At 42.4% G+C, this 18,969-nt stretch overlaps 1 protein-coding gene across 4 annotated transcripts in view; it reads right to left on the minus strand.

Annotated features, from left to right (window-relative positions):
- KCNIP1 (potassium voltage-gated channel interacting protein 1) overlaps window positions 1-18,969 on the minus strand; it is a 677,814-nt gene that overhangs the window by 251,008 nt on the left and 407,837 nt on the right. The window lies entirely within an intron of this gene.

Below are 18,969 nucleotides of genomic sequence, written 5' to 3' on the forward strand. Positions count from 1 at the left end.
CTCAATAAATCCTGTGGTTTTACAAGTCACGGAAACTGATTTAGCAATAATACTGCCAAATTAAAATACCAAAATAAAAACTGAAACAATAGAGATGAGACATTGAGATGTTCCGATAAAGGGTCTCCATTTGGCTCTGTGTTGTGGATTAATATTCTGTTATTTGCTCCTCAGTTAGCAACCCCAGGAGGAAGTTGGCAAGTCTTATGTCTACTTACTGGTTTCTGTAAATTATAAGTTAAATACTTTTATGAATTGAGTGAATTTGTGGACATTTTAAAATCAGCTTACCCTAATAGCCTTTCTGTATCCCCTCTAAAATCTGCTACTGAATGTTAAGGGACCCTTCAGTGTAACACAAATTACTTTATGGGACTTGAACAGCTTGTGCCTGTGATCAAGCAAAGAGAGGACAATTTTGCCTCATTTTCCCTCATTGCTGTTGCCTCACTACCCACAACACAAGCCATGCGGTTCTAGAGGGTCTAATAACTTTTTACTGTGGATCTTCAGACAATACAAGGGGGGGGGGGGAGATGAGAACTGCTTCCAGTCTATAGATGGTAAGGGAGAACACAGTTTGTGCTAAACATCCTACTAATTAGCTCTGAGATGTGCAAATAACACTGAAAACAGAAATGACCAAGAGCTATGAACTTAAACAAGAAATGGGGCACACTCCACATGGCTCTATGATTTATGCCACATATGAAAGATTACGACAAGATGCAAAATCAATGGATTATGCAAACAAAAATGAATGATTTAAATACAAACATACTATATCTACAGCCCCATCCAAGCCCAAAGGTGGTGGGCTGCAGTGCCCGCTGCCTCCAAAATGGCTTTCTGGTGGTGTGAACAGCCCCAAAAAGCCCCATAGGGCTTTTACTTAGTACTTAAATTCAATGCATGAAATATAAGGTCTACTAATTCAACATTAGGATGCTCCAATAATGTATTTATTTTATTTATTTAAAACTGGTACTATGTATGTATGTATGTATGTATGTATGTATGTATGTATGTATGTATGTATGTATGTATGTATGTATGTATCTATCTATCTATCTATCTATCTATCTATCTATCTATCTATCTATCTATCTATCTATCTATCTATCTATCTATCTATCTATCTATCTATCTATCTACCTATCTATCTATCTAAAACCTCTTTCTTCCTTACAAAATTCATAGATAAGAACATTGGATACATTAAAAACCTAAAAGCCAAAATTTAAAATCACTACTCAAGACAACAACTAAACGTAACCAAATGGAATCCTAAATAAAACCACCTTCAACTACCTCCTAAGGATCAAAAGTGAGGGGGGTCTAGGTGAACCTTCCAGGGGAGTTTGTTCCATAATTGTGGGTTTATCTTGATAATAAATTTTCTGAAGAAAAGCTTCTAGTACAGTTGGCACACATTTAATCTAACCTCATTGCCTGCAATAAACGGGTTGTGGTTATATCTCTGGTGCATGCAGTTTTTAAGACCTCCCCCAAGAAAGATGCAGAAGAAAATATAAGCATTGCAGTCTGATGATGCAGAAGACCACACAAAGAAACAGATTCATCTGTCTGTCCTTGAAACTCTGCAAGTATTCCTAAGTACTAGTAAGGAGAAAGAGAGGAAGAGCTGACCAAAATCTAGGATAGGAAATAGTGAAGCTTAGTATGCCAGTACATTAATCACCCACAGTTTTTAATTTTCTAAACAGGACCCAAAGGCATCTCTGTTCTTCTCCTCTGGAGACAATTATCTGCTGTAAATTTGCATATTTAACGATTGCAAGTATGAATAATCTATAAAACAGAGAGATGCTGCAAAATGACTTCTAAGGAAGAAAACAGTTTCTTATTAGCATTCATTATGGATTCCATAATCACTGCTTGGAGATAAATTATTGGCTAATAGTTTCAGAGGCTGTAGGAAAATAGTAATGGCTAATAGTATCAGAGACTGTTGATAGCCAAACATCTAGCAGGATTAGCTGCACTCATGGATGGAAGCAGTTTATATGATCTGTGATATTTTGCAGATAGATATTCATGCACAAAATGGAGGAAATAATGTAGTGCCCTTGGGGATAATGTTGCAGTGAGGGAAAGGTTGCACACCCTTGCTGATGCTTAATATCTCAGTCTCTATTGATAGCACATGCATTAGCTACTCTGTCATGCCCCCAGAAAAGCTTTTGTTATTTTCTATTAAGTCTAAGTTTCCCTATAGCTAGCATGGGTTGTATTCCTTGTATAAGTGTTCTAAGGGAGGGAATTTTAGTCAGACCCTGTCCCTTTAAGAAAGTTCCCTAGAGGCAGTTTTTCTTAATTACTCAGCAATGCCCCTATATAGCTCAGTCAGTCCAAGGTGCCTAGGGAGTCGGAAGGATGCAATATCTGTTATGTTTATGGTGCATAGACGTAAATGTATATGGTCTAGAGAACACAAAGTTAAGGTGTCAACAGAAAATAGAATCCAGACAAAAGACTGAAGGAACCAGAAGGAAGCATACACAAGTGGACTTTCTTGAAAGGAGACAAGAATAAAAGTCTACAGCTTCAAGTTTGTTCACCAGTCAAGTACCTTATCTTAGGCCCCTTCCGCACACGCAAAATAATGCGTTTTCAAACCACTTTCACAACTGTTTGCAAGTGGATTTTGCCATTCCGCACAGCTTCAAAGAGCACTGAAAGCAGTTTGAAAGTGCATTATTCTGCATGTGCGGAATGAGCCTTAGTCAGACCCTGGGAGGTGTTAGGGTCTCAACCTTCTAAGCAATAAACCTTGGTTTTGAACTGTTACACTTTGTTTGTGTGTCTCCCATTCTATTCCACCCAAGAACAGGACACCTTTAGATTGTTTTACTTGGGGAACAGAACATACACTGTGTCCCCATTCAAAGGTCTACACATATTCACACCTCTCTCTGCATATTTCCTGTAAAATTACTGCCATTTTGCTAGTCATAAAAAACCCCTAGTTCCTGAAAACCATATCTCTCGCTCTCTCTCTTTCTCTCTCACACACACGGCTAATAAATGTGACACCAGACTGGGTCTATGAAGACAGGATGAAATTTGTTCTCTATGGCTTCTATTGACTTACATGGAATAAAGTAAGAGGACTTCAGTTTGCACAAATACACACTGAAAAGCTCTCCTCTTCTTGGCAAGCATCAGGAATGATCATTTCAGGTAACTATTGGGGACTCAAGAGACCCAGTGTCAATTCCTTGCAGACACAGACTAAATGAGCATGCTATATGCCATTAAAGTTTTTTAAATGAGCATGGAAGATCCATGCTTTGTCTCTGTGTGTGCTACCACCCCATTTATTTTCTGTGGGAGGGATCTCTGAATGGTTACTAGCATTGGTTATCAAGTTTCTACCATTCTGAAAAATATCTCAAGATCTTCTGAAAATTAGGGGGCTTCAAATATGGGCATATTGGATGAAAACATTTTCAATATTTCCCAAAATTCCCATATTGGAATGTTTTCCCCCCAGTTTTTTTTGAGGGGGGAGGGGAGGAAAAAACGCCATCCCTAGGGTGCTCACCCCCCCAAGCAGCGTGAAGACACCGCTTTTAAAGTGAGGTTTTTGAAAATTGGCGTCTTCCTGCCGGCACAATGCAAACCGCACTGGCATAAGGGCGCTGCTTTTGGCTCTTCCAGTGTCTGCGAGGGACTTACCTTGCATTCCTCTGCAGCTCCAGGTGGCTGGAACGACATGCCCATGCTGCCCAGTGACCCCCAAGGGTCGGAGGACAGCATGGGCGTGTCTTTCCAGCCACCTGGAGCTGTAGAGGAATGCAAGGTAAGTCCCTCGCAGACACCCTGGGCGGCTCCATGCGAAGCCACCCCTGCTGGCAGTGGTGGCATCGGGACTGCCCGCATGGGACCATGCGAACGGAGCTGATGTTCCACCAGCTTCATTAAAGCCGGTGGGAAGCAGCTGCCTCTGGCCATGCGGAAACAGCCCATGATCCAATAAGGAATGGTAGTAATGAGTATCTTCATAAATGGATTTATAGAAACTGCAGGATTAAATGGAAACCTCTGTCCCTAATTCAGACTCTTAAACATGCCTATGCAATTGAAAACAGAATTACATCCTACAGTCAAACACAGAAGATTGCTTAAAAATCTCAGTAAGGTTATTGCTGCCTGTTAAGTTCTATAGGCTTTTAAAGGTTAGGATTTGAATATCTAAGTTCTGAGGCCCCCATTCGGCAGTTTCAATCTTCAGTGTGCAGTTTGAAGCAGCATTAATCAGACTAAAATAACGAGGCTCTTGCAGGCACAATGATTTCTTTATTTCACTTTAATTATTACTTCAAGTTTAATACTGAGAGTTTGACAAATAGGCAAGGAGGAAGAATCACTGCCTTAAGGGCAATAATGGTCATATCTAACAATATATTATGCATAAATGAAATGAATTTTTTTCTTTATCAGCGTAAAGGTGCTACATGTACTATCATTAAGCCATCCTTCATGTTGATAAAGATTAAACTTCTGTCACTGAAAAGGAAACGAAGGTATAGAAATGGCACTTTTCCATATGCCAGAAGCTCAGTTTGCTATGTTATCATTATTCTGATACCACAATACAAATTTCTCCCACTGTCTATTGACTGTTGTGGGTTTTCCAGGCTGTGTAGACAGGGTCTGGTAGCTGTTGCCTGCTTCTATGGCTGCCCCTTCCACTGTCTCTAGAAACAATATTTTAGTAAAGATTACTTTACCTCAACTTAGGTGGATCTTCACAATATAGAGGTCATGAAGATACCCCTAAAACTGACATCTTGTGTCAACTTCTCCCTCCCTACATTAGAACATAATAATCACATACACTATGTGCTGACAACACCATGTTGTGTGTTTCCCTAATTTTGACAACAATGTTTTGTATTGGGTAATGTAATGTCTGGATATAATTCGACTTGCAGGATTTTTTTGTCTGTTTTGATCAGTGAACAATAGGCAATGGAAACCCTCCCACACAGACTGGACCTCCCAGGTGATTTAAAAAATAAGCATGTATCTGTATTTGCAAAAATGAGTTCGCATTTGCATTTCAGTATTACTTTAAAAAATTGCTTTTCTCTTCCTAGCCCTGATGAACCTGGGAAACTGATAAGCAAACCATCAGTATTCTGTGAAGAAAACTGTTAATGTAATCTAGGGTTGCCATCTGGGCTTTAGTTTGTGACCTCTTTCCTCTACTTGAGATTGTGATTTGTTCCTCCACCAGATACATGTAGGGTCAAAGCAGGGATGTAGGTATAGATTTTTTTATGGGGGGGCTCGCCTCTAGGGCATGACCATGCCTCCCCAAGCCCCGCCCCTGGCCTAGCGCTTATAAAAGCAGCTCTCCGAGGTAGGGGATGGCAGACTCCCCTGCCCTGCCCTGCCCTGCCCCTCCCATCTGGGCAGAGGCATAGAGGGAAAATGGAGCCTGGTGCAAAAACTGATCCCCCCCCCCCCGGCAGCCGCTGTGATGCTGGAATCCACCCCCAAACAGCATCACTTTCAATGGTGTTTAAACTAGAGAGCCCAAATTCTCCTTTTAAATCCACCTTAAAGGGAGAATCTGGGGTCCCTAGTTAAACAACATTGAAAGTGATGCTGTTTTGGGGTGGATTATCCCCCACCCTGAAACAGCATTACTTTCAATGTGGCGTAGTGGTTAAGAGCAGGTGCATTCTAATCTGGAGGAACCAGGTTTGATTCCCTGCTCTGCCACTTGAGCTGTGGAGGGGAATTCAGATTAGCCTGTGCACTCCCACACACGCCAGCTGGGTGACCTCGGGCTAGTCACAGCTTTTCGGAGCTCTCTCAGCCCCACCCACCTCACAGGGTGTTTGTTATGAGGGGCAAGGTCAAGGAGATTGTAAGTCCCTTTCAGTCTCCTACAGGAGAGAAAAGGGGATATAAATCCAAACTCTTCTGCTTCTTCTAAACTGAGGACCTCAGATTCTCCCTTTAAATCCATGCCGAAGGGGGTGGAATTAAAAGGAGAATCTGGGGAAATTTGGGGGGTGCCTGCTGTCAGGGGTGAAATGGTTAAGCTAGAAGCACCAAACTTTCAGGGTATCTTTAGGAGTCTCTCCTAATGATACCACCCAGGTTTGGTGAAGTTTGGTTCAGGGGGTCCAAAGTTATGGACCCCTCAAAGGTGTCAGCTCTCCATCTTCTATTAGCTCCCATTGGAAACAATGGGGATGGGGGCACCCCTTTGGGAGTCCATAGCTTTGGACTCCCTGAACCAAACTTCACAAAACCTGGGTGGTATCAATAAGAGACTCTCCTGATGATACCTCCCAGGTTTGGTGAAATTTAGTTCAGGGTGTCCAAAGTTATGGACCCTCAAAGATGAAGCCTTCATCTTCTATTAGCTCCCATTGAAAACAATGGAGGATGGGGCACCCCCTTCGGGAGTCCATAACTTTGGACCCCCTGGACCAAACTTCACAAAACTGGGTGGTATCAATAAGAGACTCTCCCATGATATACATCCCAGGAGTTTCAGGTGAGCCGGTTCAGGGGGTCCAAATTTATGGACCCTCAAAGGTGTAGCCCCCATCTTCATTAGCTCCCATTGGAAACAATGGAGGATGGGGGCACCCCCTTTGGGAGTCCATAACTTTGGACCCCCTGAACCAAACATCACCAAACCCGGGTAGTATCATCAGGAGAGTCCCCCAAACAATCCCTGAAAGTTTGGTGCTGCTAGCCCAAACAATGCACCCCTGCAGGCCAAAAACCGAAAAAGCACTAAAAACCCACAAACGGGTGGGTGGAGCTTCGGACTTGAATGGGGGGGGTTTCAAACCCGAGAACCCCCCCTTACCTATGTCCATGGGTCAAAGGGTCAGAAATCAGTCTTGGGCCATTGCAAGTACAAAAGCCAGAGTAAATATGGTGGGAGTCTCATATGCCGCCCTGAGCCCTTTGGGGGAGGGCGGGGTATAATATAATAATATAATATAATATAATATAATATAATATAATATAATATAATATAATATAATATAATATAATATAATATAATATAATATAATATAATATAATATAATATAATATGATATGATATGATATGATATGATATGATATGATATGATATGATATAATTACACTTACTACAGTATAATCTGTTTGATTTTAAACCTGTAAAATAGTATTTCTTGGGAGGGACACTATCAGTAGGATCAGTTTCTTGTGGATGAAGAGGAAACAATGCAAACACATGACTTAGTTGAAGAGACAGTTAATTACCATTTTTATTTTTGACTAGCAGTAAAGCCCATTGTACTAATACAACAGGCGCTAGACAGCAGTTGGTGGTGTGAGTGCATTGAGTCCAGCATGCAGAATCAAGGCCATTTCTTCCCCCATATCACTTTCCAAGGCCCATAGGTCTTGGGAGGGGGTGGTAGAGGGCCTGATCTGCATGCTGGAGTGCTGAGTCCAGCACACAGGATCAGGGTTGGTTCTCCCCACAACTTTGCTTCCCAAGGCCCACTGGTCTCCAAGTTAAGGGACATGGGGCATGGGAGACAGTAGTGATTGGATTGTGAGGGATGCACTTCCAACCAATGGGCTCTTTGTGAGTCCTGCTCACCCATTGGTTGGGGGTTCAGGCCAAGGATCAGGCCAAGCTAAGCCAAACTGCCAAGCCTTGCTGCCTGTACTCTGCCTCTTGCCAACCCTGCTGTGTCCTCAGATGGATCTTTGTGGGGTGGCAGGACTAGCAGCCAGGGGTGCACACGCACCTGGCCGACCCACCAACCACGCTACTCTCCCCTGGATGCTGCTGCTGCCTGCCACCGCCCCACCGCCCCCCGCATCTCATGTCCTTTTGCTGGTAAGGGGGGCACCTAAATTCAGCTGGCAGGGAGGCGGGAAGCCACAAGCCACCAGGGAAGGAGGACGGGGGAGCTCCGCCTTCTTTCACCGCCCATGGGGGGGCATCAAACTCAGGTCTTGCCCAGGGCTCCAGTTTTCCTCATTATGCCCCTGTCTATAGAATACAATTCCAGGATAGTACTCTCTATTCATAACGTGGATTCAAAATAAATTTCAAATGAAAAGTCATGACTGGTATGATGATATGTGGAATAACTGTGTGCTCCAAGTTCAGAATACTAGATGGGATACAGCACTCTGTACCTTGGACTAGTTTGTCTCTCAGTGAACTGAGGGGTGGGGGGGAAGAAGCATACTAGTGGCAGATAGGAGTAAAGTCCTGGCTGTGCACCATCTGGAGTTATTTTTAGATTGTTTCATATTTTAAAGTATTTAAATTTTAAGTATGACTGTTATTGTTGGAAGTTACTCTGAGCCTGAGCCTCTGAGGAGTGGCATATAAATTAATTCAATGAAATAAATAAATAAAAATGTTTGCTTGAACCCACCAATCTGTGTCACAATTCCAAAAGTGCCCACGAGCCCTAAAGGTTTGGAGACCCCGAAGGAGGAGGAGGAGGAGGAGGAGGAGGAGGAGGAGGAGAAGAAGAAGAAGAAGAAGAAAGAAGAAAGAAGAAAGAAGAAGAAGAAAGAAGAAAGAAGAAAGAAGAAGAAGAAGAAGAAGAAGAGTTTTGGATTTATATCCCCCCTTTCTCTCCTGTAGGAGACTCAAAGGGGCTGACAACCTCCTTGCCCTTCCCCCCTCACAACAAACACCCTGTGAGGTGGGTGGGGCTGAAAGAGCTCCAAGACGCTGTGACTAGCTCAAGGTCACCCAGCTGGCATGTGTGGGAGTGCATAGGCTAATCTGAATTCCTCAGATAAACCTCCACAACTCAGAGCTGGGAATCAAACCCGGTTCCTCCAGATCAGAGTGGACTTGCTCTTAGCCACTGCTCTTAGCCACTACGCCACTGCTGCTCCTAAAACAGATAGTTGTTTAGGGACTAAATGGAGGAGGGAACAACATTAGTCACCCTACAGCCTGTGATCAGCTGCTGTGATCAGCTGCAGCCCAGGAACACAAGAACAACTGAGAAGCCAGATATCCTCCATCTTATTCCTATGTATTTGTTTCAGCCTAAATGCAGAAGATCCAATAAAAAACATCACTCCTCATTCACAATTAATAACTTCATTACAGATATCGGGGAGCCTTCTGGGTCTCGATTTGGAGAGCTATGCAAGGAACGGTGATCCCCTGAACTCATTAGCTCTTGAAAGGAACTAGAAAAATGTATTCCTGCTACATGCAAGGAACTCACAGAAACATGAGGTAGGAAAGGTGGAGTTGGTGAACTGTAAGATTCACAGTGAGATCCAGAACAAGAGTTGTTCTAGTCTAAGCCCAAATGGAGTAACTCTAGTCTTGGTTACACTGTAAAACAACCTTCCCCACTCCCTGTCCCTTTGCATCCCCAGTCCTAACTGATTATAGATGTTGCAGTTTTACAAATAAGAATGAGTCCAGGCTGAAGATTTTTCCAAGAACTGAAACAGTTACTTAACTTTCAGAAAAACAGCACAGACAGGTAACTACATAAGTGCAGTGCAGATCTCTCTCCTAGGCTGCAGCAGAACCAGCAAGCAAGCACCAAAAAAAGGAACAAGCAAAGAGAAATTAGGAGGAGAAACTTCTTGGATCCAATTAGTTACTAGGCAACATCACCCCCTCTCTATCTATTGAATAACATCGCAATTAAATTTAGGCTCATTCCGCACACGCAGAATAATGCACTTTCAAGCTGCTTTCAGGGCTCTTTGAAGCTGTGCGGAATGGCAAAAACAGTTGTGAAAGCAGCTTGAAAGTGCATTATTTTGCGTGTGCAGAATGAGCCTAACTCTTTAAACACCTCTCCACTTCTACAGTGTATCCATTGCTATTGACAACTGAGACCCTGCGCAAGTGCAATCAAGCTTTCATAACCATGATTCATACCTCTAGCTTGACCCTTTGATCTACACCCAACTCTCGGTTCACTAACTTCAGTTATGAGTATACGAACTGTACACCATACAGTCTGGAATACTATGGCAATAATCTTAGTTGCATTAATTTATTACCCCTTTTCCTTTATATTTTTGTTGACATGTTTTAAATAGGAGTCTGTAGGTGTTTACAACTACTAACTACTGTTACTGGCATCTTGATTTTGTCGGTAAACAGTTCTCTTCTTCAATAAGTGACTAAAACTTCAGCTTGTGATGTAATTTTTCCCATAATTAGATTTAGATGTGATCTCTGCTCTCTTGGCCCTGTTTTTTAGGAGCAAATAAACAAAGGACAAGCAATTCCTTTCCAATATCAAAGGAGAAATGTTCCAAGGTATCATAACCACTATATCACTTGGATCTAAATTAAATTCACACTGATGTTTTACTCAAACCATATTAAAATCAATCCCTGACAGCAGAATTATATGAAAAGTTTAAAAGGGCACAAAGAACTTCCAAGAAAATATGTCTCACTTTTCAGCAGCAGTGGGTTGGAAAAGTAGGGATAGGCTATTTTTTAAATAAGGCAGATTTGAAAGAACATTCTTGCTTCTCTTTTAGAACCATGGATGAACAAGGTTGAGAGTTCAGTGTATCTGTATGGAAGTGTGTGCTAACTTACCCCATGTTCAACCTGATTTATAATAACCTTGTGTGATGACACTCTGCCTCCAGAGCTAAAATCTAGGCATTTAAATTTTACACCCTACAAACCTCTCTCCCCACCATTTTATTATTTATAACTGAGGCTTTTGGAGTCACTTAGTCTTTCAGTCTTCAACCAGCGTAATGCTTGGACTGGGTGCTACCTGACATTCACTTGGCCTATTATGAGGCTTGAAGGAACCACACAGTAGTCTTGATGAAAACAACTGGAAACAGGTTATTTCATAGTGGTATGCATGTCTTGGTTGTTCCTTTGTTTTCCTATTCTCCAGTCCTTTCAGTAATATAGTAAGAATGTTACTGGTGAGATGGAGCCTGAGAAAAGGTGACAGTTACATAGTAGGTTTCTGGTTTGGCTGGCTCTGTCTTATAACATGAAATGGAAAAACTTTTAGCTGTATAGGCAGAAACAGCACCCAAAGCCTACCTAACTTCAAAATACCTGATGTTCCTAATGGAGTCCCTGGCTAACTAGGGCCCCTTCCACACAGCCCAGGGAGAGCAGGTTGCTGGTAACCCAGTCTCCTGTTTTCCCATTTGAATGCCTCTGTGCAGGCAGCAAACAGAGTTCACGGAATCAATGCAGGTTGCATTTGCGCCTTCGCATAGAGGTGTGGGATTTTTTGGTTACCTCTCTCCCTCTGCTGCGTAGCTACATGGGCAGGCAAGCATGGACCCCCACAGCCATGTTGCCATCCCTGGGACCCTGCGTGACTACGCAGCAGAGAGGTGGGACCTCTACAAACACAGGGAAGTGCGCCCAATTAAATCGCTTCCCTGCCAGCCGTTCACTCATGAGAGGCTGCAATGCAAGATAAAACAAAATAATCGCAGCTAGCGTGATTCTCCAAAAACCCAGGTGGGGGGGGGGAATGTGGGGTGGACTCACGTTAGGAGTGGGATTCATACAAAGTTTCCCCATAACAGGTTTTTTCCCATCCCCAGCCTGGGTTTATTGGCCCGTGCAGAAGGGGCCTAGCAGTCATCTTAATCCCTTCCTCTCCAAAATCCAGTAATCCTCAACTCTCAATTGGCCAGCAGTTAAACTACCAAACTTCTCCTTATTTTTCTTTCTTTTCAACATTCTAGTCCCCAGTTCAAAAGTGATTGGCTAAGGCTCCTGGAGAGCAGAACTTGAAACCATCCATCAAACTTATCTCCATAGCCACTACGGCATAGTGACACATATTTGAATCCTCACCCCAGTTTGTGTTGAAAAATTTAAAAGCATGAACATCCTTGTAGTAATATATAACAGCTCTGAAATGATACCTGTTTTCATGTTAAACACCAGCACCACTAATGAATCCTGAGAAAGTATGCAGTTACTAGCACTGCACCACATATATTAATATATTTGAAACAAAATAAATATTATATTTTTCTAAAAAGTCAGTTCAAAGTCCTGGGATAAATGAATTTCATTTTCTGAAGCCTGTCCTTGGAAATAATTTTAATAGCCATGTTGATTTTAGAGACTCTAAAATATTTTTGTAATTTTATTTGAGTCCTATCTGAAAGATTATTTTGTCTCATTTATAAACTTGCCTCTTCACAGAAACACAGTCCTGTATATATTTTTATAATATAATTTTAGTGGCAGGGATGTACTTTGAAACCAGAAACAAATTATTTTTATCCTTTAATGTCTTTAACTTAACAATTTGATAATTAAAAGTAATGATAGTCAATAAACTCTGGCTATCTTCTGAAATTATATTGCAAGGGCAATGGGAGAGGCAGTCAAACCAAAGAGTAATCTGACAAGCCATCTTCCAAGAGTGGAATTTGCAGATGTTCATCCCAGACTATAGTCCCATAACTACTCAATGGTGGGCACAGATTTTCTCACAAACAACTGCACCAGAGTTTTCTTGATGCTAAGCAAAATCAGGTCCTGTTTAGTACTATTAAATTCTTTTGTTTTGATGCTACATCTGCCTTTCTGCCAGGACATATATTTTTATTCTGCTGACAGACATTACAAACTGGAAGGGGGTCTGAGGCAAAGGTTCCTTCCTACCTATAGAAAGGATGAGTGGCCAATATTTTGCTCTCTGAAATGCCATCCCAATAAGCAGCAATATGTCAATAGGACTGAGCAGCAATTTTTTTCTGGAAGGCAGGCAAGCAGGCTGCTGCAGAGTGCAGAGAATTAATAGAGGCAAGTGCTTCTCTTCCCAATGAAAGGAAGGACACAATCAGTTCAGACTGGTGATAAAGAAGGATCCGAGATCTCATTTTGTGGGAAATCAATGAATTTGTTCAATGTTTAATTTCATGCAAAAGCAGCTACATACTGCAACCACCAAATTCTGTTAGTCCCTCTAAGAAAAAAGAAAAGACAGAACACTTACAATTTTATTCATTAAAAAACCATAAAGGTTTGTCAGAGATCCTTTTTTAAAACAAACATGAGCACACAGTTAGGGTAGAAAAATCAAGACACTCTCCAGCGCCTCCCTTTGCTATTGGATGTACCATTTTCCCATCTCAACTGTGATATCATGTTAGCATGGCTAGGAGAGAAATTCTAAAATCCACTGAATAAAGGGAGTTATCACAATGGATGGGGTTTAGTTCTCCTTGCTGGCTAAAAATAGATTAACTCCAACACCTTATTTGAGGATCCTGGAAAATGAGGAAACACTCACATGACAATATTTCACATCTCCTTAAGACTATTCCACAAGCAAGAATTTTAACCGTGATCTGCCTGAAATTGGCAGAAAGGATCCCTTGGATGAATCATAGCACGACAGAGTTGGAAGGGGCTATACTTGGCCATCTAGTCCTACCCCCCTGCTCAAGGCAGGATCAGCCTTATACATCTCTGACAACTTTTCATCCAGCAGCTGCTTGAAGACTGCCAATAAGGGGGAACTCACTACCTCCCTAAGCAGCTGATCTCACTCCTGAACTACTCTTACTGTAAAAAAAATCCTAATTGTCCAACCAGTACCTTTCCATCTGTAATTTAAACCCATTATTGTGAGTCCAGTCCTCTGCCCTCCTTCAAGTGAAAGCCTTTCAAGTGAAAGCCTTTCAAATACTTTGGGAGCAAGCTTGTTTTCTGCTGCCTCAGAGACTAGGACACAGAGTAATAGATTCAAAGTGCAGGACATTAGGAAGAACTTTCTGACTGTCAGGGCTGTTTGACAGTGGAATTCACTACCTCGGAGAGTGGTGGAGTCTCCTTTGGAGGTTTTTAAACAGAGGCTGGATGAGCATACATAAGCCTTTATTGGCATAATCAGAAGCAAATACATAGATAGGTAGGCTCTGCTCTGCTTCGCTCCCTCACTGACTCCTGGCCCCCTCCCTGAATGAAATATTACCTCAGAATGCATACCTCAGAACGCATAAATATTATCTCAGAATGCAACGTGCACGACAGAAGCTGAGGCGACCCAGGCGTGCAGTGTTTCTCTAGAGCAGTGGTTCTCAACCTGGGGGTCGGGACTCCTTTGGGGGTCGAATGACCCTTTCACAGGGGTCGCCTAAGACTCATTGCATCAGTGTTCTCCATCTGTAAAATGGATAAATGTTAGGGTTGGGGGTCACCACAACATGAGAAACGGTATTAACGGGTCGCGGCATTAGGAAGGTTGAGAACCACTGCTCTAGAGGTACTGGCCAGACAGAAATGAAATACAAAACCACTCTCAACCTATTATCTAGAAAACAATCACACTTACACATGAAGCCTCTGCCCTCACCTCCTGGCCCTCTCCCTGAATGAAATATTACCTCAGAACGCATAATCCACCCCACTCTGGTGTCTCACCAAGCCTTAGGAATACAAACCTCTTACAGCACAGATTGGCATTCTTCAGATCATGCTCATCATGACCACTGATGCCATTGTATAAATAATACAATCATTGCACTGCTAATTATATATTCTAATCCAGGATAACTAACAGACTACGTTGCAAATGAAAAAAAAACTTCCACTAGAGATTTTAACTGCCTTGAGCGCAGCGTCATTGGCAGAATCATAAAAACAGTTCACATATTCATAGCCACTGTACATATTTGCAGCTCCCCCACCCCCCAAAAATTAGCCGAATACATTCATTCTTCAGCCTGTGCTTACAATGATTACAGAGAAGAATGCTGCAACAGGTTTCCCCTCTGTATGGCAAGTAATCAGAGAGTACATTGGTTTTCCTGCAGCATGGTATTTAGTAAAAGCCTAGCCACAGCAGTCCACACACACTGTATTCTACTGTATTTGTGCTTAACTTTTCCGGTAGGGAAATGTCCCCAGTTTTGAATTGGAAGGAGGCCCTGCGAGTTAGGCCACAGGAGCATTCTCCCCACCACACGCTGCATGGTCTGCTCTCCGTGCCATTTACCTTACACATTACTGGTAACTGTGGACCTTGGGGACGGAGACTCAGAGGTCAGGAAGGCAGACTCTGTTTCCCTTCTCCAGCCACATATCTCAGTGCAGCCACAGTCACCCACCACTTCTTCACACGATCACAAGGCTGGATATGCATGACAATTTCACAACACACATGTGCACATTAGGTTTTAGGTAATATTTAGGTAATATTTAGGTTTTAGGTAATATTAGGCAAAGCAATTCTCCTACACTGTTTATACATCATCACCCCATACAGTCCAACACAGTGAACACTCACAACTGCTCTCTCACCCTCAGTCCACCAAGCACTTGGACAGATGCTAACTCACAACAGAATACCTGTCTACAGGGACTCCTACTCCCTTCGGAAATTTGACCAGCCAGATCTGCAAGGCTCCCTTCACAAGAAGCCCTGTTGGGAGACAACCCAATTCATGCAGGGAGAAGGGAGTTCTAATCTGAGATCTCTGAAGTAACATTGGGTTTGCCCTGACCTTTGAGGAGTGGTTAGATAACGGCTGCTGCCACCAGGCTCTGCCATTGCGTACTCCAAGGTAAATTAGGTCTGAACGGTCAGTGCCAGCCTGTGTTGGACCATCCCTGAATTCTACTAAACAAACTACAAACCATAATACAACATTGTGAATCCAAATCTGCTGTTGAAAAGGGAAAGGGGGGTTCTATTTGACCAGCCCAAAAGGCTGTGCTGGGGGTCATTGGACCTGCATGGACATCTGTGTGGGTTGCGGACTGTGGTGAGGAGGAAATTTGCCACAGCAACACGTGGCCGGGTACCACTAGTAAATATATGAAATAGCAAAAAGAAGCAGAATAGGAACAACAGAGACAGTAAAGATAAAGAATATAACTGTTTTTAAAAAACTTAAATGAACTGAAAACAAACAACCCAAAATATCTGTGAGCACAATGTGGTGGTTTATGATGCATGAAATCGAGGCCCCTCTTCCAGTCAAATATGAACACCATGTTGTTCCCATTAATGTCACTGGAGAAGTCATTGATTTCAGGAATGTGGAAAATGCAATTTACTTTTATTCCAGCTGCATGCTAGAAACAAGCCTTGACAGGTTAAAGTCTTGCTCAAACTTGTGAATTTGCAGCATGAGTCTGATTTTTTAAAGCTTTCTAAATACTTTTAGAAGGTTTCAGATTTACCACCTGCTGCTGGTACTTTTAGCAAATCTTTGGATAATGCCATTTTTTAGAAAATGTCTGCGGACACATTTCAGCACAATTTGTTTTAGAAACTGTAACCTTAGCTGTCAGTGAAGAGGGTGATGAAAAAGAACATTCTTCTTTTGAGAAACATTAAATTTCAACGTACCAGCCCTATCAATATTCCCTCCCACCATTTAATACCTCAATTATCATTTAACACTTTTTGAATTACAATGAACACAATTTCTTAATTGCTTATGCCATGTAAAGGGAGAAGACAGAGGAACACATCAATATCAATTGAAAATATTAGTCATCTCCTAAATATAAAAACGTGCAGTGGAAGTTCTCATTTGAGAACTTTAGAACACCTCTGGGTAACAGGTTGGCTCTAGCAACTTTTTCTGCTAAGCAAAAACTCATTCTCAAGGGAAAGATGTCTCCCCTATTGGAGAAAGAGTTCTGACATAGTAGGAGAGAGCTGTTGGATCCAATGTGCTATTTTATTAAAATCTGGGCAGACATCAAGGGATGTACTATACTACCATATATCTAAATTCTCAAGTGTGTTATCTATGTAATTGTAATATATGCATGCAAATGCATCTGTGCTTTAAGAGCAGTTGAAAGATCAGAACCCAAGAATCACTTAATGTTCATGCTCACAACTCTAAAGTTAGACAAGTTAAGGCATTTTGTCATTTTGTAGAAAATTTTTTCCTTCTTAACAGAATAAACTTTATTTGTACAGTGGAACAAAAGGAAAGGTGAACATGCACATGCCTAAAGTACCTGTATGATCAAATATGAATTGCCAAACAGCCACTAGTACTGGAAGCTGAAAACCATTGTTTCTGTAAATTAGTTGAATAAACAAATATGCTGCAGACACTGTAGTGCTATCTGACTGGAAATCTAGCATTACTAATATCCATAAAGTGGTGACAAACAATCAAATATAAGCGTTGTAGGATGTATTGGGTTCAGTGGCGTAACTAGGCAAACTGGAGCCCTGGGCAAAACCTGAGTTTGATGCTCCCCCAGGCGTGTGCCTGGTGCAACGCGCCCCCCCTTGCAGCTACGCCCAGTGGAGTATCTAGGCAAACTGGAGTTTGGCGCTCCCTCCCATGGGCAGCCACCCTTCCCCACTGTGACCGAACAATGATTTTTTACACCAGGTCGTTTCAAAGTTACTATCACATTATAGAGCATGCCCCAACTCACACAGCTATAGGCCATGCCACACAGCAGAAATATTTTTAAAAAACATTTTCAAAATGCTTTCAAAATGTTTTATTACTGCTATGAAAACATGTTATGGTGTTGTATCCAGTCCCCCCGATTGGGGGAAACAGCATCACTTTCAATGTTGTTTAAACTGGGGACTCCAGATTTTCCTTGTAAATCCACCTTAAAGGGAGAATCTGGGGTCCCCAGTTTAAACAACATTGAAAGTGATGCTATTTTGGGATGGATTCTCCCCCACCCTGAAACAGCATCACTTTCAATGTTTAAACTGTGGACCTCAGATTCTCCTTTTAAATCCATGCCGAAGGGGGTAGATTTAAAAGGAAATTTGGGGGGTGCCTGCTGTCAGGGGTGCAATTGTTAAGCTAGCAGCACCAAACTTTCAGGGTATCTTTTGGAGACTTTCCTAATGATACCACCCAGGTTTGCAGTTTCCAGAAAGGCTTGAGTTCCCACATGAGGTCCACAAAGCTATGGGTTCCCCTTCAAAAGAAAGAAATGTAGCCCCCATCTTCTGTTAGCTCCCATTGGAAACAATGGTGATGGGGCACCCCTTTTGGGAGTCCTTAGCTTTGGATCCCCTGGACCAAACTTCACAAAACCTGGGTGGTATCAGTAAGAGACTCTCCTGATGATACCACACGGGTTTGGTGAAGTTTGGTTCAGGGAGTCCAAAGTTATTGACCCTCAAAGGTGTATTGCCCCATCTCCTATTGGCTGTCCCATTGGAAACAATGGGGGATGGGGCAACCTCCTTTGGGAGTCCCACTAAACTTTGGACCTCCCTGAACCAAACCTCACCCCAAACCTGGGTGATAGCATCAGGAGAGTCTCCCAAAAAATCCCTGAAATTTTGGTGCTGCTAGCACAGGGGTAGGGAACCTGCGGCTCTCCAGATGTTCAGGAACTACAATTCCCATCAGCCCCTACCAGCATGGCCAATTGGCCATGCTGACAGAGGCTGATGGGAATTGTAGTTCCTGAACATCTGGAGAGCCGCAGGTTCCCTACCCCTGTGCTAGCCTAAAAACCACACCCTCTGTAGGCCAAAAACAGAAAAACGCTGAAAATACAAAAAATCCCACAAACGAACCTGCAGTTTTTGCGCCCCCCACAAGGGGCGCCCTGGGCAACTGCCCACTTTTCCCAATGGGAGGAACACCTCTGTTTGGGATACTCTTTTAAGGAGAATCATATGCTCATCTTTTCAGAAACCCATTTGGCACTGAAATCATAGGTGCTGAAGTAAGAAACCCACCCCATCTCTTCCCCAGGATAGTGGCTTGGTTTGAACATGACAAGAAACCAAGGTTTATTTTAAATATAGTTAGTTTATGAAACCAAAAATTGAGTGACACCAACACGATCCTCTTAAGAAGCATCTGTCCTGCCACTGTTTTATGTATCCTGCAGGGATTTTCTTGTGTTCTTAGAGAACAAACCCAATTACCACTTTCACACATTTCTGTCATATGATCCATGCTGAAAATTTGGGAGTGAGGTTTCCTTCCCAAACACACTCTAAA

Source organism: Sphaerodactylus townsendi, linkage group LG03, assembly GCF_021028975.2.
Source record: "Sphaerodactylus townsendi isolate TG3544 linkage group LG03, MPM_Stown_v2.3, whole genome shotgun sequence".
In the NCBI taxonomy this organism is placed as follows: Eukaryota; Metazoa; Chordata; class Lepidosauria; order Squamata; family Sphaerodactylidae; genus Sphaerodactylus; species Sphaerodactylus townsendi.